The sequence below is a fragment of the Carassius auratus genome, chromosome 42 (assembly GCF_003368295.1).
Source record: "Carassius auratus strain Wakin chromosome 42, ASM336829v1, whole genome shotgun sequence".
NCBI classification, from domain to species: domain Eukaryota; kingdom Metazoa; phylum Chordata; class Actinopteri; order Cypriniformes; family Cyprinidae; genus Carassius; species Carassius auratus.
Genome location: NC_039284.1, coordinates 12,745,012 through 12,768,420, shown reverse-complemented (window position 1 = coordinate 12,768,420; position 23,409 = coordinate 12,745,012). Strand labels below are relative to the sequence as shown.

Here is a 23,409-nt window from a genome sequence, read left to right as displayed (position 1 = left end):
AATCAGACACAAGTGGACAATCAGGCTCTGACAAGGACAAAAGAACAATGCAGACAGTGTTGCCCTATAGGTACACTGCCATCTAAAGGCTGCAAATCAAACTGCACAATTTTTAATGAAGAGTGGTTGAGCTACAGTATAGTCTTCCAGAAAGCATTTTGACAAAAAACTAGAAAACGTAAAAAAAACATCCTAGCCACCACTTAACCCTTAACTTTTACTCATTTAACAGGCACCTGGATTAGCAGCCCGTTTAAAGACCCCGGGAAACAGTTTGACTAGTTGCAGTTTTTTCAGCGACTTTTAGGAGCACACAAACTTTTTTCAGACCTCCCTTGACTCCACACATTAAGTACTGTGTGTGTACATGTACTTGTACCTGGTTCCTCTTTTTCTTGGTACTGCCTTGCCAGGATTGGTGCAGGTCTGTGAACCGCCTGTGCCATCTGGGAACTCTAAACAAAAAAAGAGAGGAGATGAGACAAGAACAATAGCGGAGGACAGGGACACTGTATGCAGAGGGATTATTTCAGTCTCCCTCATTCGGGGGGGGGAAATCCCCACACATGGGTGACCTACAGAGAATTCTGGGTTAATGAGGATCTTAGGAGTTTCCACACACTACTAAAGAGACCGCTTTGTTTTTGCGATTAAGAGAAGAGTAGGGACATAGGTCATGCCTGAGCAGATATCACTAAATACTGCATAGAAAACCGGCACTCACATACCACTTTAATAAGTTATAACTTTTAAATAAGTTCATAAATTCACCCAGAAATGGAAATTCTGTCATCATTTACTCACCCTCAAGTTGTTCCAAACCTGTTGAACACAAAAGAAGATATATTTTTCAAATGTTGGTAACCAAACAGCTGCTGGTTCCCATTGACTGATGGATGATTTAATGATGACAAAAGTTTCATTTTTGGGTGAACTATCCCTTTAAGCAATCACAGAAGAGCAATACTGGGTCTCAGTATGTCTGAAAGTTAAAAGTCCCTGTACTGTTAGATTAATATAAACATTCTGGAATGTTGCTCAGCCAATCAGATTTGAGGGGCAGAACCAGCGACTGTATAAAAGCATTCATCTCATACATATATGAATAGAATAAAATCTAAAACATACAAACCTATAAAAATACAGACAATATTTAGCTGAGAATATTTAGCAGCTTTTGAATCTGAGGGTGCAAAAAAATCTGAATACTGACAAAATTGCCTTTGAATTCTTAATTCTTAGTAATGCATATTACTAATTAAAAATTAAGTTTTAACATATTTATGGTAGGAAATTTACTAAATATCTTCATGGAACATGATCTTTAATATCCTAATGATTTTTGGAATAAAAGGAAAATCAATAAATTTGACCCATACAATTTTTTTTTGACTGGTTTTGTGGTCCAGGATCACAAATATGTTATTGAAACATATTTTTAATAAATAGTTATAGAATTTTGTCACTGTCAATTCATCAATATAATATGTATAGAAAGTATATATTTCTGGGGTCAGTTAGATGTAAAAAACAAATAAAATAAAATACTTTTACACAGGAAGGAATCAAGTGACAGTAAACAGTTTTACATATTTAAAAAAGGTTTCCATCTCAACAAATACTTTCTATTCATTACAGAATGCAGGAAAAACTATATCCCAGTTTTTAAATAAATGACATTTTAAAATACATTTAAAGAAAAAAGTTGTTTTGCATTTTAATAATATTTCACAATATTACTTTTTTTTTTTTTTACTGTATTTTGGATTAAATAAATGCAACATTGATGTGCATAAAGACTTTTGATTAATATATGTATAGTGAGTTTCATCACATTTTTAATCATTAGACAATCAACTACACTTTATAATAAATGTCTGTGGTTTCAATAGTAATCTTTGACAAGCAATGACAAGCAATGACTTTCTCTGTGAAGTATAGATGCAGTTTGATAGCAGTAACATGTTAACACATTCAACAATGGTCTCGGCAGGTTGAACGTGATGCTTCGAGCAGCTTAGATTTTTTCCCTGTTATATGGACTGTATTGCAGTTGAGAAGGAAGCTAAATAGCATTCACTTCTTGCTTCGTCAAGGATGAACTCTTGTCCGTGCTGCTGGGGTGTGTGTTTTTTCTTTGGCAACACTAGTCTCTAAGCAGTACTTGCGCTCTTTTTACTGTGAGCAGAGTAATCTTGGCTTAGAGTAAATATTGGTTTAGGCCAACACAGGAAGAGGTTTGGATTCAACACAGGCGTTCTGTTGCCTGGGACTCATAATTTACATGTACCGTCAAACACACTTTTGGACAGAAGCTCTGAGTACACTTAACATCTAACTGCAAACATTTCAAATGCAGATTGGTGTTTTCCAAAACATCTCTGCTTAATAACATTTACTGACTTACAAAAAAAAAAAAAAAAATCAGTGTGGTTTTGGACAGACCAAACTGTGACATTTCACTTTTGAAACACGATACAAAACTAATATTGACTCCAAATAAGCCCAACACAGGTTTTATTCATAAACTAAAATTCAGCGTTTCAAGTCTGAACATGATATGAAACTAATATTTACTCCAAAATAAGCTCAACAAAGATTTTACTCTTCGCTAGAATCCCCCCATAAACCTTTGTGAAATGTACTGCAGTTAGAGCAAGAGATAGTTAGACACAGCCCAAAATAAATATTAAAAATACATTTATGAGTCTTTAGGTTGCAAATCGTAACCATAAATATAATGCAATAAATATTAGAGATTATACATATTTAATTTATAATGTGATGATGATGATAATTATAAGATTATAACCCCCTTCTTGATGTGCTATCTTCTGCTTAACTAAATATAATAATAACTGTGAATGATTTGATATTCCCTAATAATATTAAGAATAATAACAATTATTATTATTATAACTACTATTATTAATGCCGAACTGATACGTAGTAATCATTTTATTTATTTATTTTGCTTTTCAATATAATACCAAGTAAATAACTAATAAATAACCATAAAATTCCATCAATAATAATGTTTCCAGCATTAAATAAAAACCATTATTAGTCGATCTCTACTTTAGATTCATTTGTAACTTCAGCAGAAGGATGCACATTGCGAAGGGAATTAGTGGGGCGAGCGCAGCGTCTTTGCGGTTGTGTTTGGACGCTGTTCACAGGCTGTGTAAGAGGACGCTCAGAGTGATTCCCTGATGAAGTATCCAGAGCGCCTGCCTTCCCCTGTGTCAGCCTCAGCTCGCTCTTTCACACACAGAATCTGAAGCAAAAACAACTTCATTCCCTGTGTCCAAATATCACCGGTAATGTGAGACATGCCCCATTAGATATGACCCACAGAGGGCCAGTTACACTGCCAAAGCCATACAGGAAGAGGACGTGGCCACCCAAATGGCTGCAGGAGTTGATGGGCAAAAAGAGAGATTGATGGCGACAGGAAAAACAATATAAAACAGTGAAATGACGTGTATGTGTTTGTAATACGTAGAAACCTTTAACATATCACACTGGCTTAACTGTTATTGCTTAAGGCAAGTGACGTAAAAAAGGCTATAAATTCTGAGTCAAGTTGACTATTGTAAAAGTGCAGTCCATGCATGTTGATTGCCTGAGTGATGTTTTGATGAGTGTGTGGTGAGATCTCAGCGGTCCTGAGCTGTGTGTATCTCTGCTGATCCATGAGTGAGTTTCCAGTCAGCACAATCTCTGACCCTCACTGACCTCTCCACAGCTCTCCTCCTCCCATCATCTCTGAGAAAGAGAGATCAATTATCACGTGATCATCTGTCCTTTTTTAAACAGCCTCTAGCACCACCTACTGGATAAGAGCAGAAATAGCAATCTGTCCATAAGACGTAAACTAGTGTTTGCAGGAAGCTGAGAGAAAATTTATATACACTTGTTGCTATAATAATTAAAAAGAACAATAATTACAATAATTTTATAAAACATTGACAGCAATTACTTTGTTTTTTCTTCATGTTTAAAAAGAAAATATTTGTGATGTACAATGTGTTGTTTAACAATTATAATCACTGTATGAGGTTTTTTCTACACTTCCACAATCCAAAATGAAATGGAAATACTGATCAGATTTAGCAGTTTTCGCGATCCTAATCATCACAGATGATTGTTATATCAGCTGTCTCCCCAGTTCTCATTGGGATTGGACCTCTAAACTCTGGCTGAAATCTCAAACCCCAAGCTGAAACTGTCAGTTCATGTTTAACCACGACAGTCTTATTATTTCATTCCACTTTTCGCTTAATAAATTACCATATCTTGGACTCCATGCAGGGAACTGTTCAGGCTGGTCATCACATTAGACAGAAGGACTCCTTCCTCATCCATTTTGTCCTTAGAGGGCAGCTGCTTCTGCAGCCCAGTGTGGTTTTGGATCAGTCTGGCTGTGTGAGTGTGTGTTGGACCGATCGTGTACCTCTGACTGCCTCCATCTGGCTGTTAGTGAGCCGCAGCTCTCCCTGAGATGTGTGACTGGCTGGCATCTGTGTCTCCGTGACTGTCTCACTATAGAACTAGACTAACTCTCTTCTGTGTAGTGCGAGGAAGAGAAGGATTCGAGGGGGGCAGAAGGAGGAGGTTCCTGGCTCACAGGAGGAAGAGGAGGTGAGGAAGTCTTGGGTTTGGAGGGGAGAGGTGGAAATGAATGGATGACTGATTCTTCCTCATCACTCTCTTGGGCTACTGACGTCACACTGCGTGTGTGAGAAAAGGAGAGCGTTAGTGAGTGAAACGCTTAGCAAAGGCACATGTTCCTCCATGTCTACACTGACACAGAAGCAAAACATTACTAACCATTGACCATGTAAAAAGAAAACAGTCATTTACATGTAAAAGTCTTAAAGGTGAAGTAGCAGCAACAGCTTTTACTTCTTAGATTCAGAGAGAGGATAGAAAACAGTCATGAAATACTAAATCACAACTGCTTCCTACTAATCAAAATATGTCAGTAATGTAAGGCACAAAAATAATTTTAATGTTAATGTCCACCTACTACAGAAAATGGTCCAAATAAAATTTGACATATCAGACATGAGCTATGTAAGATTTTTTTTTTTTTTTTTTTATAAAATAAGGTAATGTGAAGGTCCTGTTTACATATTTGAATTATATAAAAAGTTGACATCATGTATTTACTGTTGTTAACAGCAGGTGGCACTGTGGGCCTATATATCACATCCTCACAAACGTCATTACTAGAACTACTCTATATTTAGAGACACAAATACTACCTATTTTCTACTACTAACAGAAAGTAAGTAAAAAAAATAAACACTTTCTCTACTGACAGCTCAAACATAATTCTACCAATGCTTGAATGATAGCTTTTAATACCGCCCCTTGCTTCTCTACACAAATAAAATGAATAGTGCATGTGTTATTTACCTTGCTTTAATATTTTTAATGCAAGAATAAAGCAGAATGAAACAACAATATTTAGACGTACACTGATGCTGAAGGCTGTTTCTGCCTCTCGCTGTGCGGTTCTTCCTCCTCCAGGGGGAGCTCTGGTCCTCCCCACGGGTGGTTCTGCAGGCTGGCTGAATCTGGGCTCTGATTGGCTGGAGGAGGTGAGGGTGTGGCCATCGTGGTGTGGGTGGGATTGGTCTGGTAGCCGGTGTGCCCACAGGAAACCTATCTGGACCTGAAACAAATGCAGGATGGTTGAAGCGCTGAGTGATGTCTGTAAACACTTTTACAGATAGATGATGAGTGATTCGGTATGTTCATTAAAATTACTGTCAGACTTGATAAAGCAGATCCCTGATGGTTTTCATTGGAAGAAAAAGCTGAAGAAAGACGCTTGAAAAGATCAGGGGTTCTGACAGCAGCTCTGTCGAGTCTGGCTCAGGAGTGGATGCTGGTGTTGGTACTGTAGACACCAGCTGCAATATTAGCACAATATTACCACATTTAGAGTAGTAAAAGTATTATCATCATCATGGATGAATGAGAGTGTTTAGATGCTAGCACCTGTGTTTAGACAGGGGCATCGGGCGCTATCTGCATCTCTCTCTGTCCCAGCATTACTGCAGCGGTTTCAGCCAGCACTTCATTTACCCACTGTCTTATGAGCTCAGAGTCCACTGGTACCCCTGTGTCCACACACACCTGAAGCCCACTAAACCCTGCGGCCTCCACTCCCACACAAACACACAGAGAGAGAATCAGCTGGTGTATGAGGGACATGGTTTGCCATCTTTTGTTAACAAGATTACAGTAAAAAGTACATAAAAGCGTACAGCTAAAGGTTTTTTTTTTCACTTCTTGTCCTCTGACAGGGCTAATGAATGATTATGGAGCTAGCATGATTTTTTTTTATCACATAACTTTATGGCCCTGATAAATGCTTACTAAATAATTATTTTTTACCACAGTTTTACTGACAAAGAAATGCAATGTGTTTTGAGCAATTTGAGCAAAAGGACACATCCCTGGATTCAAACCTGGATCTAAAACCGCTAGGCCACAGGTCTGACCTATCACCACTTTAAACAAGGTCATTGATATTGTTTAATATCAAAATTCACATCCATTTAAAGAGCTCAACCTTTAATGTGCATCCAAAAAATAACAACGCATGCACTTAATACCTGCACATCTGGCATTCCCACAACATTCAGAAGTTTTCCCATGATGCTCTTCTGGCAAGTTGAGTTTGCCAGCAAAGTAATTTTAAATAACCAATTTGAGATCCGCTTTACCTCTCATCCAACCTACTCTTGAATTCTCGCACCCGTAAGCATTTTGGGCCGGTGGTATTAAAAAACTAATATACAGAACTGACATTCTTGGCAGGGCCTCATTTCCTTTTGTTTGCGTTTAAACACATATACATTTCCTCTACAGGAGGAAGAGTCCAGTTAGTCTGGGAATATGCTGACAACAGTTTGCTGCGAGCCTCCTCTGCAAATTTGATACATCATTGATCTTCCTATTAAATGAAAGCGAGAATTAATGAGGCAGGACCTCCTCGCCGACTGAGCAGAAGTGACGCGAAGGAGATGGAAGGATCGAGCGGAGGAGGAGTAGAGAGGATGAGCACAAGCAATCGTGTTTTAATGAGGAAATACAATCTTGATGCGTGCTGACACTCTTGACAAATGCACTGCTCTCATTCATAAACACTATGAATCAAAATGATGAGCTTATAGATTGGAACCTGGTGCAGCTCGACCATTCTTGCTGGTTTATGTCATGCATTATTTGATTTTGAACATTGACCAGACACACTTGTAAATTGGTGATGATGTATGATGGTTAAACCGCAGACAGACAAACTTCATAGCTACTAAACTGGGAGCTTTCAAATATGTTTAACGCCAAATTCATAGAGTTTAAAATAAGACAAAGTCTCATTGTGAGGCCTAAAGTCACAATTATAAACATAGAAATAAACCATTCTCAGCAATGCCTGATGTCACACTATTCTCTGTCTCTGATTGGCTGGCTGCCGGATCAGTCTGGACGGGCTGAGGGAATATTCCAGTGATCATTCTGGCCATGAGCTGTTGCTCCAACCTAAGAGAGGGATGAAAACACATTATGCTATGCTATGTTATGCTATGATGATGAAAACATGATATTAGCAATCCAACCAATCAATACTTCGACTGATGCAACAAAAAATATAACCAAATTTAGGTCTGAACATTCAATTAGTAAGCAAAAAGTCAATTAGTAGATCCAATGCTTTATCTAAAGTGACTTACAAAACATACATTTCAAATGGGAGATAAGTGCTCAATAAGGCTACATTTATTTCATTAAATACAGTAATATTGTAAAATAAAAAATAAATAAAAAAAAACTCATTCAAATCTAATTTATTCCTATGATGCAAAGCAGATTTTTTTTTGCATCATTACTCCAGTCTTCAGTGTCACACATTTTCCTTTAGAAATCATTCTAATATGATGATTTGAAACATTTCCTATTATTATTAATGTTGAAAAGAGTTGTGCTGCCTAATATTTTGGTGTAAACCATGAGATATTTGTTGTTGTATCTGTGCGGCAGATGACATCTGCACAGATAGTGGAGTCTCACCAATCTGCCAGCCTGTTCTCCAGGGTTTCTCTCTGCCGGATGGTGCTCGGTCAGAGGGGTGCACTGGGAAGGCTGTGGAGGAAACGCCAGGCCGTGATACCGAGCAGCTGGAGGAGACGGCTGCCCGTTGAGCTCCATAGGAGAGTCTAGAAGTCCTCTGTTTGTTTCCTGAATTCAGAGTCTCAGCGGTTTTATGATATATATACTAAAACATATGGCTTTCTGAGAGACTTACTGACAATCCATTACAGCAAAAATATCCCTGACAGCTTACTGGATCAGACATTGCATTTTCAACACAAATGACAGCAAATAAAAGCGCACACCGTGTACTGTGCGGTAATGACAAACATATGTTAGTCTGTGTGCAGTTTCACAGCGGTCATTACAGTCTTAACAGAAAGGGTGGCTGGAGAGAAAGGGGGATGTTTGTCTTGTATAATTCCATCTCTGGATCCGCGAGCCAGCTTTCAACATTTCGGTCATTGGTTTGGATAATGTTCAGATTCCTTTGGCCAGGACTCAGGGAGGTCTGTGTAAGGAGCGATTAGCTCACTTCCAGTGGCCGGCCGCCAGAGGAAAAAGAGAGAGAAATGCATTCTGCCAGTCGGGCGCTGAGCCCGTTTGAAGTTTATGGTTCCATCAGAACTGACCGAGCCAAAGCTGAGGCACTGGAGACTTAGAGGAATGACATTTTAGGAGCTGGCGATGATCCGTGCCTGCAGTCCAAGAGAGAGAGAGCTTGTTCATCAGGGTCTAGACTTAAGTAGCTGTGGCCTTTATTTGATCACTGGGAACACTACAAGTGTGCCGAACACATGCCAGTCCTCGAAAAACTGCTTAACTATATGCAGCGCGCTTGAATTTTTATTGCTTGCAGTATTTGGAAAATGTTTGTGTTTCTGGACTCATAACTTTAATCTTAATTGCCATTTGAACAATTACAGAGTCAAAATAAAAAGAGTCAGAAGGACTTTTTATAGTCACACTACTGCCAGGAGACACAAGACACTAGATTTTGACATAATCTGAAGTAAATAGGAGTAATGTTTGCTCATGAAAAGCTCTCTTGCTGGGGTATTCTGGCAGGTTGCAAGTCTTTTCGATATTTCTGGTCTCTACATATACCGTAGCTCAGGTCCCTCCTTCAGTGAAAGGTTTTTTCAACCTTTGTGTCATCCTCCAGGTAAAAAACACTTATTTAACAAGACACATCTGTAGCACAAATGGTGCAAGATAATGTTCAATACTTAGTGCTAGTGCACGGGTTTGTTCAAATCTCGAACTTTAAGTATGAGCACTAATAATCAGTGACGCTTGCCTTTATACAATCACATAGAGCAGGGGTTATCCACCAGGGGGCTGCAAGATGACTTCAAATTATTTCAAATAAGACAAAACCAGCTTTAAAATAAGCTAAAATAGATATTCAAGATGACAAATCAAGACGTAAAATGACAATATTTATTTTAATTTGCTCTGTCAGCAATTGTAGTTGTTAGTATGGTCTTGGAAAATCTAGATCTAGAAATGTTATGGGAATTTTTATGTCAAGCTCTAAAATATTTCATCAGGTAGAAACTCCTGAGAAATTGCTAACTGTGATTAAAAACGATTTATTTATTAAAATCTCAATCACAAACGACTGAAAAAATCATGTAAAGTCATTACTTATAAAGACAGTGAACACTGGAAAACATTCAGTATTCGTTCACAATAATACATTCTATAATTATTGCAATTTTCATTATTTATATTCAATGTTTTCTTTTTATTATTTTAATATATTGCCAACACTAGCAATTTTTATATTTGATTATTTTAATATATTGCCAATACTAGCTATTATTATATTTTATCATTTTAATATATTACCATAACTAGTTTGGGTAAATAAAAAAAGTTACCACAGAAATGAATATCACTTGAACTGAATATGGTCTTGGACAATATTCATTAGTCAAAAACACTGACATAGAGCCTAAGTATTAAGCAAAAATGCACATAAGCTTTTTCCCAAACTTTTTTTTTTTATCAAAGTATCTCTGAGAAAAACCTCACATAATCCAACCAGTCAGATTCTAATTCCAAATATCTAAGAAAAATGAACACTTCTGGCTCATTGCTGCAAATATAATTTTTTCTGCCATCACAAAACCCCTGTTAACCAGAGGCTTCATCTGTGGATGATGTTCCCTTACAGACCAGAAGGGGGCACTGTGGAACAGCTCATGTGATTTGGAGCGCAAGCCCCCTCCATAATTCCTTATTCTCATTATAAAAACTATTTTTCCCAGTGCCTTCCATAAAAGCCTGTGAGAACAGCACAGATTTGCCTGCCTCCACCTCCCGCCTAATGACTGCTTTGCTATTTTGGTGTTAACTGACGCCTTGCCCTTGTACGACCGAGCGACAGAATCGGCCTAATGCCCAATACGCCTGGCGTCCTGTGCTTCTTGTTAGCGATAAATATAAGGGGCTTATGTCTCTGTGTGTATGCTTGAGCGAGCCGTGATGTGAGCAGAATTCCTGAACGGAACAAAGACTGATATCGGCAATACAGCACCAAACCCCCACGATATCAATTCACTGAAAGGCCAATTTAGCCGTGTGTATTGTAATTAGATTTTTTCCCAACCCATGAATGATATTTTAAACTCTCATTCATTCTCTGATCTTCGTTAATTAAAGAAAACGTTATTCTCCTTCACCCTCTGGCTCAGAAAATCTCATTATTGGAGCACTCAGCCATTGATGGCCAATATTTCTGTGTAGGAGAAGACGTGGAGAATGGGCATTTGTAGCTGGGTCAAAATGCAAATGGAAATGAAGTAGGAAACCGGGGATGATACCCTCAGGGTGGACACCAGGTTGTGAAATGACCTTTACATTACGAGTGAGTGTGTGGGTTGAAATGTGCTTTTAATTGAATGTACCTGGCTGATGTCGGCTTCAGCTGAGAAACTGGTTCTGGGAAAGATATTTTCCTCCTGATCTTCACCAGGATGCAGTTCTTCGGCGGCCTGGGAGGCAATGATATGGAGACAGAGGTCAGGAAGCAATGCAGTGTCTGGAAATGACAAAATTCGTCAATGGCTGGGGAGATTAGAAAGTTGTATGTGTATGAGTTAATAAGGATAATAATGACAGGCTGAGACATATGTGATACTTGACCACAAAGTAGGTTAGAGTGGATTTAAAGTCACCACGAAATGGAAATTCATCCGTTATAGATCATAATGTTATTGATCAAATTTACTCGGATGTACGTCAGTACTAAAGAAAATATGTTGTTTTCTTTAAAGTTGTCATGAAATGAAAGTACAGTTCCCTCAAAAATAAAAATTCTATCATCAACCGCAGGCTTTTCTATGAGACCTTTGAGAAATGACAGAAGAATTACAGTCCAGATAAAGCTATCGAATGACCACGCACAAGTCATGGGGATTACTTTCATGGTGCCAGTATGGTGTTTTTTTGGACCTTGACAGCCCACAATCATTTTAGGCTTCCATTTGTATGGAAAAGAGGAGCATGGACATTCTTCAAAACATCTCCTTTTGTGCTCAACTGAAGAAAGAGAGTCATACAAGTTTGGGATGAGGGTATGAAAATGTTAACAGAAATTGTCCTTTATAAGTGAACTACTGTAAAAAAAATTATTATAATAATTCCTTCATGTCCTAAAATAGCTTGAATGAATCCTCAAACGGCAGTGGTCGCAGACATGACACTGATCACACACAAACACACACACACACACACACAATAAAACCCTGTCTCATCAACCGATGTGATTTTCTCTGATCTTACAAGAGACATTCAAGGGTGTCCTTACAGGGTATCCTTACAAATATTCAATTAATCATTCAGTGCAAGGACAAAAACTGCAACTGTTTAAGAGGTGTGTGTGTGTGTGTGTGTGCTCTTGTTTTTGTGACGTATCAGGACACAACTCTGTATAATGACATGGGTATGATACAGGTATTACAAGGAGAGGATGACTTATGAGGATATAACCCATGTCCCCACTTTTCAAAATGCTTATAAATCATACAGAATGAGTTTTTTTTTGAGAAAGTATGCACAAAATGCACAAAGTTTCCTGTGAGGGTTAGGTTTAGGGGTAGGGTTGGTGTAGGGCCATAGAATATACAGTTTGTACAGTATAAAAACCATTATGCTTATGGGATGAACCCACTTTTCACAAAAACAAGTGTGTGTGTGTGCGTGCATGTGTGAGAGAGAAAATCACGCATCAGTTTTCCAGGTCTTTGTCTCATGCAGCTCAGCCTCGTCTCCATGGTAACAGTGAGAGTTGGTCTGATCATGTGAATGAGAGTACAAGTGCTGAGTACAAGATACAGATAGCGTTATAAACCACGTTTCTATTGAAATGTCCTGCTAAAGATAAAAAAGTGAAACAACATACCCTGAAACAACATATAGAACTACCAAATTTAGCTACAAGTGTGAGTGCATCATATAATAATTGCTGTTAATAGAATTCATCGTCTGTTTGGATAAGTCTTTAATTAATTTTTTCCGAAAATTTCTGACATATGCACATAAACTGACAATCACCTCTGATAAGCTACTGCAAAATATTATAGAAACTTTTTTTTTTAATGTAAAGTTGCTTTGCAATGATTTGTACCATAAAAATATAATACAAATAAACTTGAATTGAATAAACTTTCGTAACCAATATAATTTATAGAGTTGAATTATATGGTTTTATCCTGGAGAGTCAATGAAGAAATTTTTGTTGCATCCAATTATTACACAACTCTCTGAGATACTTGTTTCTGAACGGACAATCAAAACATTGTTTTTTTTTTTTGGTTTGGTCTGAATATCGTTACACCCCTATCTTTAACATTAAAATAGAAATTTTATTGTAACAATATTTCACAGTATATATATATATATATATAAATCTGTATTTTAGTCACATAAATGCAGCCTTAGTGAACATAAGAAGCTTCTAATTTTTCAACAACAAAAAAATTATGATCCTAAAATTTGTAATGTAGCTGTGTTAGTTTAACGGTTTAATGTCTCTCATAGAAAAAATATAATATAATATAATATAATATAATATAATATAATATAATATAATATAATATAATATAATATAATATAATATAATATAATATAATATAATATAATATAATATATGACTTTAGAGGGCTTGAAATACTGTGCATGAATCCACTTTTATTATATTTTTATGGTGCTTTTTGGGTCCTTCACAGTCCCTGTCCTTATTCACATTTCGTGTCCCACATATAAAATAAAGTCCTACAGGTTTGGAAGGACATGAGGGTGAGTAAATGATAGAATTGTATTAAATTGTTTGGTGAACTATTAATTTATGTCTGTAAGGTCTACAATAATCATTCTACCACAATATTTTCTCAAAGAACAACATTGGGTTCTGTAAAAATATGAGGCAGTGGTGACTGCAATGCACTCGAAAAGTTTACAAAGAACACGAACACTGTGAGACTTAGTCATGTTTAATTCCCTCTGTTTGACAGGCCTCAGGCCTGGTGGGAGTAATGTGTATGATTCAAAGTGTGTCGGTAGGATCTGTAGGTTTGTGTTAGGGATGCACGATATTGGATTTTGGCCGATATTCGATATGCCGATATTTTCAAAATAATTTTGGCCGATGCCGATACCGATATCGATATATATATAAATATATACTGATATATTTAAACTTTAATTTTACTGAAGAGAAATCCATGTATCTCTTCTGTACTGATTCTACCATAAATGTATTATTTTACAAATGTAGACAGACATTCACATCTGAAAAACAGGTCAATTATTTCACTTGGAGAATATCGGTTTGGCTCATCGGCAGAAATATTCATATCGGCCGATACCGATAATGGTCATTTTAAGCTTTTATCGACCGATACCGATATTGTGCCGATATTATCGTGCATCCCTAGTTTGTGTGTCTGTCCTTGCCCGTGTCTTTGTGTAGAATCTGGGGTCTGCCAGTCTGATGAGTCATGGGCATTAACTGGGTACAGACAGAGTGCTGAACGCAGCCATGTTGAGCTGGCAGACCAGAACACATCCATCCATCCATCCATCCATCCATCCATCCATCCATCTATCATTCAAATTAGAATTGCAATTAATTCTCAATTAATTTCTGAATTATGCACAACCCTGTACACACACAAGCTATATTAAACATGATAGTTTATTTCCTTACAATATTCTAAAAACAGTCTAAAGCTTTATTAACATTTTTTTAAATAAAAACATATATTTATGTATATAGAAATGCATTAAGTTTTAAAATGTGTTCATTTTTATTTTAAAATTGTATTTTTGATGTGATTAATTGTGAACTCAACCTCAATGCACAGTCAGAAGGAAACCACAAATTAATTTCACAGATTCTAGTCTGAATATAGATGCGTATCTATACTTACTTCCAGAGAGCTGTAACGACTGCTCTGATGCTAACATCAGCAGGCAGACCACAGAGAAGCTTTGTCCTCCCAGACGCTTGCTCAGAATCTGCTAACGAACCCACAGAAAAGCAACGGAGCTGCATCTGTTGCCTAGCAACCAGATGTGAATGGCTGAGGTTGGGATTGGAGGAGTACGAGTACGAGCGGAAAACGTTGCCGGCAAAAGCCCCCCCTGAAACATTATACATTCAGCTCCATACACACACGCAAACGCATACACCTCATCCATCTTCATCCGCTCGAGCAGGTTCTGAGAGCACAAACGCAAAAGCATGCATGGCTTGGCAAAAATCAATGGCAGTTCGATGAGAAATGGAAAACTGGAACAAAACCAACCCTTATAGCAGTACAACACACTGGAGCACAGCCAACATCTAATGGCATAATATCCATCCAAGGCCAGCTGGTGTATGAACACACACAAGCAAATGTGCATGTTACATGACGTATTTTCTGGATGTATGATAAATCTAAAGGTCTGCAGAAGTATTAGCCATTGCTTTAGTACAAAACTGAGACTGAAATAGGGAGAAGTGCTACTAAGGCCAACATAACTTTTTCATTTTCAAATAATAAGGTTGGGTTTAACATAGGTTGAAGGTGGAGGAAGGATGGTTTCGGCTGGAATCAGGGACATACACCGAGCACGCTCAATGTTCACACCAACCTGGACCTGCAAACAAAACACAAATCTATTTTATTAAAAACAGCATGTTGAACAATACACATTGAGCTTGCAATAGGAAAGTGAAAATCTGACTCACAAAATATATATTTGTTGTATTATATGATTTTTGCACATATGACATTTCATTGTGGGCAGAGTGGTTCAGCATCATGCAACAAACATACAGTACACTATCATCCAATAGTCTGTGGTTGGTGAGATTTTTTATTGTTTGAAAGAAGTCTCTTATGCTCACCAAGCTTTAAAAATGTATTATTTATTTGTTTATTTTTAAAATGCATTTAAATTAAATTAACTTATACTGCATTTATTTTCATTTTAAAATTAAATTAATTCTTAGTATATATCGGGGCCTCATCATTCACTCTGGGCTTCCCTACAGAGATACATGGAGAAGTGGTTGATGATCTGGAAAAGTGACAAAACAGTTATAGTTTTTCTTAAAACACGCATTTACATTGCATCATGAAATGCATTTCAGAAAGTACTGGCATGTAAAAAATACAAGTTGCATTGCCTGAAGTCAGGGGTCTCCAAACTCGTCGTGGAAGGCCAGTGTCTTTCAGAGTTTAGCACCAGCTTGTCTCAACACATCTGCCTGGATGGTTCTAGTATGCCTAATAAGACCATGATTAGCTGGTTCAGGTGTGTTTAATTAAGGTCGGAGCTAAACTCTGCAGGAAAACAGACATCCGAGACAGAATTTGGACACCTATGCCTGATGTACAATTTGCTTTAAATAAAATTATCTATTCAATGATTGCTTATTTACTTACCTACAGACTCAAAAATGAAAAAAGTCACCTTTTTATTCAGGCATTGAGGGTACGTGAACATGTCTGCAGGGTGAAATATTATTAGAACAACCAGAAGTGACATTAAACACAAATTCTCCATCAGCCATTTTCCACTGGATGTGTGAGTACACAGGGAATAAACTCTGGCATCTTAAACGCGCCTCTGCCAAACCTCTAAAGTCTGCACATCCATCGTCCTGATGCAGCGTAGATAACATCGACACGCTGTTTACAGGCAAGGGCACAACGTGACCCTAATACTCACGCAAGAGGGATATTAAAGACAGACGCACTCCTGCAGATGGAGCCCACACACACACACCTATTCATTACTTCATCTCTCAACACACCGCAGAGCGATTGCAAAGGACATCCACGGTACTTTAAAGTGCTGTGTCAGCCCAAAACACACATTTGCACACATCTGGCTGAACAGGATGCCAACATGTTTGGCATCTGTTCTGCAGGGTGGCCGTGAGACTTTCAGGTTCAGCCAGAGTGCTGTAGAGAGGGTTTGCATCATCCCCGTTTGCAGGAAGGCAAGTTATAGACACACATGCCCCATTACATAGACGTGAGTCTGGCCTCGGCACATTAAAGGTGAACGAGGAGGATGACATTAGCATAAATCTGCTGCGAGCTCCAAAATCTGTTTTTCCCAGCCTTCCATGCAAAGCAGGGGAAACGTTAGCTTTACGATTTCCATAATGTTGCTGAAGGGCATCCAAACAGTGGCTCGGGAGCAAGAAGCACTGACTCATCTGGAATGCACAAATACTTCTGATAGCAAACATGTGGGTTCTGCTGAAGGAAAGCTTGAAAAGAGGCATTTGTATTCCAGAACCTCAAGAGAGTGTGCGCTCTGAAATGTGAAACCAGATCGGACTGATTAGCACAGTGATGGACAGTAAGGGATGATATTATGGGCTATTCACAAACCAGAGAAGCCACAAGGCGTGCAAGGAAACAAAGACCCGAATGAAGGGACAGAATTCACAGCCTATAAACTGCTTGGGAAAACATCCAAGAACATGTAAATCACTGACTTTCCTGGATCTGAGGACACTGCAGCAGAAGACCGGGGAAAGAAGATGGAGAGAGCGATGATGAGATGATTCAAACTAAATAAATGAACTTAAATATGTGCGCACCCCCCCCCCCCCCCCGCTTCTGCAACCACATCAATTTAAAGCAACAAATGAAGTCACATCTTCACCACTGTGGCTAATACCAGAGCAATTTCGTATACAATCAATAAAGTATAGGAATTCACCTCAGAGCCATCAAAGCATCTCCATTCCTTTTTTTTTTTTTTTTTTTTTATCAATAACACATTTGGAGAAGAAAATAAAAAGATGGTTCATTATACATGGTTGTGCATAATTCAGAAATGAATTGAGAATTAATTGCAATTCAAATTTGAATGAAAGGAAGAGGAATTAAACTGACAGATGGATGGATGGATGGATGGATGGATGGATGGATGGATGGATGGATGGATGGATGGATGGATGGATGGATGGATGGATGGATGGATGGATGGATGGATAGATAGATAGATAGATAGATAGATAGATAGATAGATAGATAGATAGATAGATAGATAGATAGATAGAACAAGGGATGGATGGATAGACAGACGGAATGACGGATGGAAAGAGATATAATGATAGATAGAACGATAGGTAAATCAAAGCTAGAACAATGGATGGATGGACTGATGAATGGATTGACAGAATGATGGATGGATGGATGAACAGAAAGAAAGACAACAATGAACAGATGGATAGATATAGACAGAACAACCCTGTTATTATTTAAAAAAAGAAAAAGTATCATAAATACATTTAGGATTGATTTTAAAGTACTTTTACTCGTATATAAGTCACTAAATGACCTAGGACTGAAATATATTGCAGATATGTTCGCTGAATATAAATCTAACAGCACTCAGATCATTAGGATGGAGTCAGTTAGAAATACCAAGGGTTCACACAAAACAAGGGGAGTCCTCCTTTAGTTACTATGCCTCCCGCAGCTGGAATCAGCTTCCAGAAGAGATCTGATGTGCTAAAACACTAGTCACATTTAAATCTAGAATCAAAACCCATCTGTTTGGCTGTGCATTTATTGAATGAGCACTGGACGATGCCCGAACCAATTGCACTGTATTTTACGTATTCACTGTATTTTATGTAAAATCATTTTTTTTATTTTTAACTGTTTTAAATTTGTTTTAAATAAGTCCATTTCTAAATAATTTCCAAAGTTTTAAAATTGCTTGTTTTTATTTTTGTTTTATTTTTCTTCATGGCTATTTTGCTTTCTTTTGTGTTAAGCACTTTGAATTACCATTGTGTATGAAAAGTACTATATAAATAAACTTGCCTTGCCATAAAAGCTCCTGAGTTAGACTGAAAATGGGAATGCTGCTGTAAACTGTATAAACTCTGACTTCTCTTGATCGCTGCTGTAATGATTTGACTGTCACTTTCTACTCTCGGAGTGCAGAACTTGTTAAGCAGATTTGCAGAGAGCTCCTGCTGTCGTTTGCGTGTAACGGAAACTCGGGGGCCGTCTGTGGATGAGCCGCACTGAACATCTGCAGCAGATGAAAGGCTCTCTCACCATTCCCATGGGGCGCTCCGCAATTCCCACTGGTGTTCCCGGAGTCACGGAAGAGAGGGAAATTAAGCCAGCTCTAATCTACAGCCCCCCAGAGACCCAGTCTGAGCCTTGGCGAGTCAATCCAATCCATCCTGGCCCGATCTGGACTCTCTCCTTCACAGATACTAATATAGAAGTGGCTGGGAGGTTTCTAATGAGAGTCTGGAACTTTCCCGCTTGGGTTTCATTCACACATTCAGTGTGACGGCAAATAGAACAGCCACACGGATGACACTGGTCTAGTTAGTAGGTTGTCATACTCTAAGTCTAAGGGTCCGCACTTCTTGTCACTTCAGGAACAATTCTGCAGTAGCTGTCTGTTTCAGACACATGCACTAACATCAGTGTTACATAAATGTGAAAAAAGGCCAATGTTTAATTCTAATATTTTAAAAACATTACAACAGCACAGTAGCTGCAGTTATTCCTTAGAAGAATTCCAATAATGCATCTAGTAGTGAAAAGAAACTTCAGTATGACCATGAAGGGAGTTCAGTGTCTATGACAGCGATCAGGGCCACTGCATTGCAGATGCGATTAGCGAGTCTTTGTTCACTCTAGCGTAGCTCGGACCAGAGGTCAGTCCAGCATACAGGCAACAGCCCACAAAATGCCCACCTGCCTTTTCAAACATTACTAGGCCATTTTCTGCTAGTTCATTTCATTCGCAATACCCTGAGCCACAATTTGGGAAACATCTGAATACTGTAAACAGTTTTAATAAAATAACGACAGCAATTCAGCTGTTAGCAAACTAATGCTAATCGTTTTGGTGCCAGGAGGTCATAATCCTCAAAAGGAAGAGGGGACAGGATATAAGTAACTAATCAACTCATGATATGAACGCTTTCAAGAATATTTCAATTGGCTATTTGCAATTACTGCTCTAAAAAGTGCCCTTGTAAAGCATGACGGTGTTTTCATTCATACGGCTGTTCAGGCTAATAAACAGAATTACCTCCAACTGCACAAGGTCGGACCTGAGACGAAGCTCGCAGTGATTGGAAGTGGGAAAATGAGAGTGTAATAGAAAGGCATTAAAAGTCCCTGACAGACAGTGCAGTGATTAAACGAGAGCGGCATAGGAAGGCTTTTAACGAGTGGAGAGGCAGCCGTAATTAAGAGCTAAACTCACACCGCTGAAATGTCTGCCTAATTAAGTCCATTCTTTAATGCTGGCGTGTGCTCAGAGCCAGCCGGAGGAGAGGCGCTTTATGACTGCAGCATGTGGAGGCTGTCGCAACCATTCATGCAGTGTCAGACGTCTTTGTTTCAGAAGTCAGAGGTTTACATGGCGTCATCAATTGTGTGTGTATTTTAAGGATTTTTTGGCATCACAGACAAAATCCTGATGCAAAATCATAAGGTCATATACAACTCCCATTACATCCAATTTAGCTGCACCCCTGCAGTATATAAGAAAAGGCATAGCAATGAATAGGGCTGCATGATTATTTGAAATGCAACCAAAATTGCGATTTGGCATAGTGTAATTATCAAATCACAAAGGTTGCGATTTTATCAAATAAATATGATACTCTCTGCATCTGCTCTGAGTCTGGGTCATGCATTTGAGAACACAACATGCCCCAACCATCTTCCCATACTTGTGATGAAAAGCGTTTATCACCAAAAGAGAAGCATAAAGGGCTTTCTGCGGTTTTTCATCAAAATAAAGGTTCAAAGGTTAAACATCTGAAAATGAAGTTAAGACTAAATATTTTATTAGTGAAATTAAGTATTATGATGTTATTTTTCTTATTATTATATATATATATAGATATATTGTTTTTATTTAGCAATAATTACATTTTTGTTTAATAATAATAATGATGATCATGATGATGGTTATTATTATTATTTAGCCATATTGACATTTAATCACAAAATTTACAAACACAGCAAATATGCATTTTAAATGTTTTTTTTTTTTTTTTTTTATGAGAAAAATCACAATTAGATTTTTTTCTAATCATGCAGACCTAGCAGTGATTCTGAGTGATTGCTACTCTTACTAATGGTGGCTTACCTAAAGGGATGGCCATGGGAATGAGGTAACCTCGCACTGGAGAGCCAGGCTGCTGCGGTTGGGCAGGATCAGTGGAGCTGAACAGGAAATGGAGCTCAGAGACTGAAGACTGAGGGCAGGACCATCATCCACAAACTGACTAGTTTGGGTTTTAGATGACTTCATCTTCACCCCTGTTTGAGAGAATGAAAAGGGAGGGACAAGTAACATTCAAGAACCTGTACAGAAAATGCAAAAATAGGGGAGGTCTGTTGTTTATTAAAGAGTTTTTTACGAGTTGCTAGGCAGTACATCCAAACAAATTCCCCTATTAAAAATATAGTACTATAATGTAAGAAAACATAAAAGAAAAGAATGACTTAATCATTTCTAACTGAGGACCTTTCCCTCACCTTTGACAGTCTACTAATTTAGGTCGTTGCGGATTAGATTTTGGTGTGGGGGAGTTGAATCGAAGGTAAGGGTTTTTTTAAGTGTTCGTCGATGGCCATCATAAAGGGCTTTTCCATATGATACTCCTGATCATCCAGAGATTTTATCCCAACCGTCTGAGCCTGAAAGAATAATGTACACCCCTCAAGTTTTAGCAAACATGGCATTTTATACTGTGAAATATTATACTGTATGCATGGTAAACATGACACAATATACTATGGTACAGAACACTCTATAGTGTATATAGTATATAACTATCTATAGTTAAAAAGGTAAACTATATTATGAATTCATTACATTGATGGTAAACATAGTAAAATATATAATGTTATCCAACATCTATGGTATAACAATTACTTCATGTTTTAGAAAGAAGCCACTTCCATTCACCAAAGCTGCATTTATTAGAACAAAATTACAGTAAAAACAACAACAACAACAAAACAATATCATGACATTTTATTACAGTTTAAAATAACGGGTTTCACAACCACAAACACTCATATCTACAGTATGTTTGAAAAGTAGAAAATGATAACTTCGCTTATGTAAAGTGAGGTATTGCCATATGGATTTCATCTAGTTTCATCTAAAGCTCATGACAAACCTGAGAGTGTCTCCAGCAAAATAACACTCAACCTTTTGTAAGCAATTAAATGCTTGAACGGCCTCCACACACAGTAACCTTCAGATAACCACTGGAAGTGTTGCTAGGTTAGAAACATCCACACAAACACCAGGCAACATGGACGGCCATTAACAGGACCAGGCTTGTGCCAAACACAGATAACACAGGCCTGCCTCTCGTCTTCTCGCTCTTTATATTTAGCAAATTAGTGTCCTGGCAACATATGGGTACTCAAAGCGGCTCATTTAGAGGAAATGCCACTGAGACACAGAGATGTATTGAGCTACAGTGTTTACATCCAGATGGGCCATATTGGGAGTGTTGTGAGCTTGTCAGGTCACGGTGCTAAGTCAACAACACATACAGGAATAAACACTGCAAACAAACAGGTTAGCAGATCCTACAGTTCACATCAGTTTCAATAGAACAGACAGATGATTTGGACCACAGCCAAATAGCCAATTATAAAGCTCTAGTGTATTATAATCATAATCTACTGCCTACATAGGCAGCATCCAAACCAAAATGAGGCCTCATACAGCAAGTCTGTTTTTTTTTGTTTTTTTTTTTTACTTTTTAATGCCATGATCTTATATTTTTATTGTTCTTATATTCTTATTTTTATATGGTATCAGCAAATAATAGCTGTCTGTTGTAAAGCTGAAAGGAATTCAACAATTTATTATTATATTTAATAATAAATATGCTTAAATTTAAGTGATTATGACAATCTGGTTTATTTCTAATGTTCATGTTTTAGCTAACAATAGTGAAAGTGACATGACATTCAGCCAAGTATGGTGACCCATACTCAGAAATCGTGCTCTGCATTTACCCCATCCGAAGTGCGTGCGTGCGTACACACACACACACACACGGAGCAGTGTGCAGCGGCGCCCAAGGAGCAGTTGGGGGTTCAATGCCTTGCTCAAAGGCACCCAAGTCGTGGTATTGAGGGTGGAGAAAACTGTACATGCACTCCACCACCTACAATTCCTGCCGGCCCGAGACTCGAACTCACAACCCTTCAATATATACACACACACACACACATATATAATCTGTCTCTCTGTCTGTCTATCTATCATTTAATACTTCTATTCTAGTTAATCGCAATAATTAATTGTTAATAATAAATTGAAAATTAAATATACAGTAGATTCTTAGATGCATGCATGCATAGTAAATTAAAAGCAAAAAAATCTAATAAATAAATAAATGTTTTATGTATTAAATAATACATACATACATTTATTGGAACTATATTTATCTTATGTCTTAAGTGTATTTTTTTTCTATCCACTATTAGAGCGATATGTTTTAACCAAATAAAAATCATGGTTCATTGCATTTAATTTTTTCCCAATAGTGTTCCTAAACCATACATTTTGTGTATTTGTTTTTCCTTCAAATTTTCCACAGACATCCTAAATCCCTTACAAGCAACATTTTTAAACATGCTTTGTCAAGTAAAACAGTCTGAAGACACTGCCATCTTTTAGAGGGGCAGATGTGGTCTAATGGTTAGAGAGCCAGACTAGTTACCAGAAGGTTGAGTCGCGGTGCGAGCAGGA

General features: G+C 37.8%; 2 long non-coding RNA genes across 2 annotated transcripts; both read right to left on the bottom strand.

Moving 5' to 3' along the window:
• Positions 1-4,255: 4,255 nt before the first annotated feature.
• LOC113060693 (uncharacterized) lies at positions 4,256-6,406 on the bottom strand. The gene is made up of 4 exons (XR_003278280.1): positions 6,013-6,406; positions 5,779-5,924; positions 5,486-5,683; positions 4,256-4,733 (listed from the first exon to the last, which is right to left on the bottom strand). It is a non-coding gene; the product is annotated as an uncharacterized LOC113060693 (long non-coding RNA).
• Positions 6,407-6,904: 498 nt separating this feature from the next.
• Positions 6,905-11,112, bottom strand: LOC113060694 (uncharacterized). Its single transcript, XR_003278281.1, has 3 exons — positions 11,025-11,112; positions 8,089-8,807; positions 6,905-7,560 (listed from the first exon to the last, which is right to left on the bottom strand). It is a non-coding gene; the product is annotated as an uncharacterized LOC113060694 (long non-coding RNA).
• Positions 11,113-23,409: the final 12,297 nt, after the last annotated feature.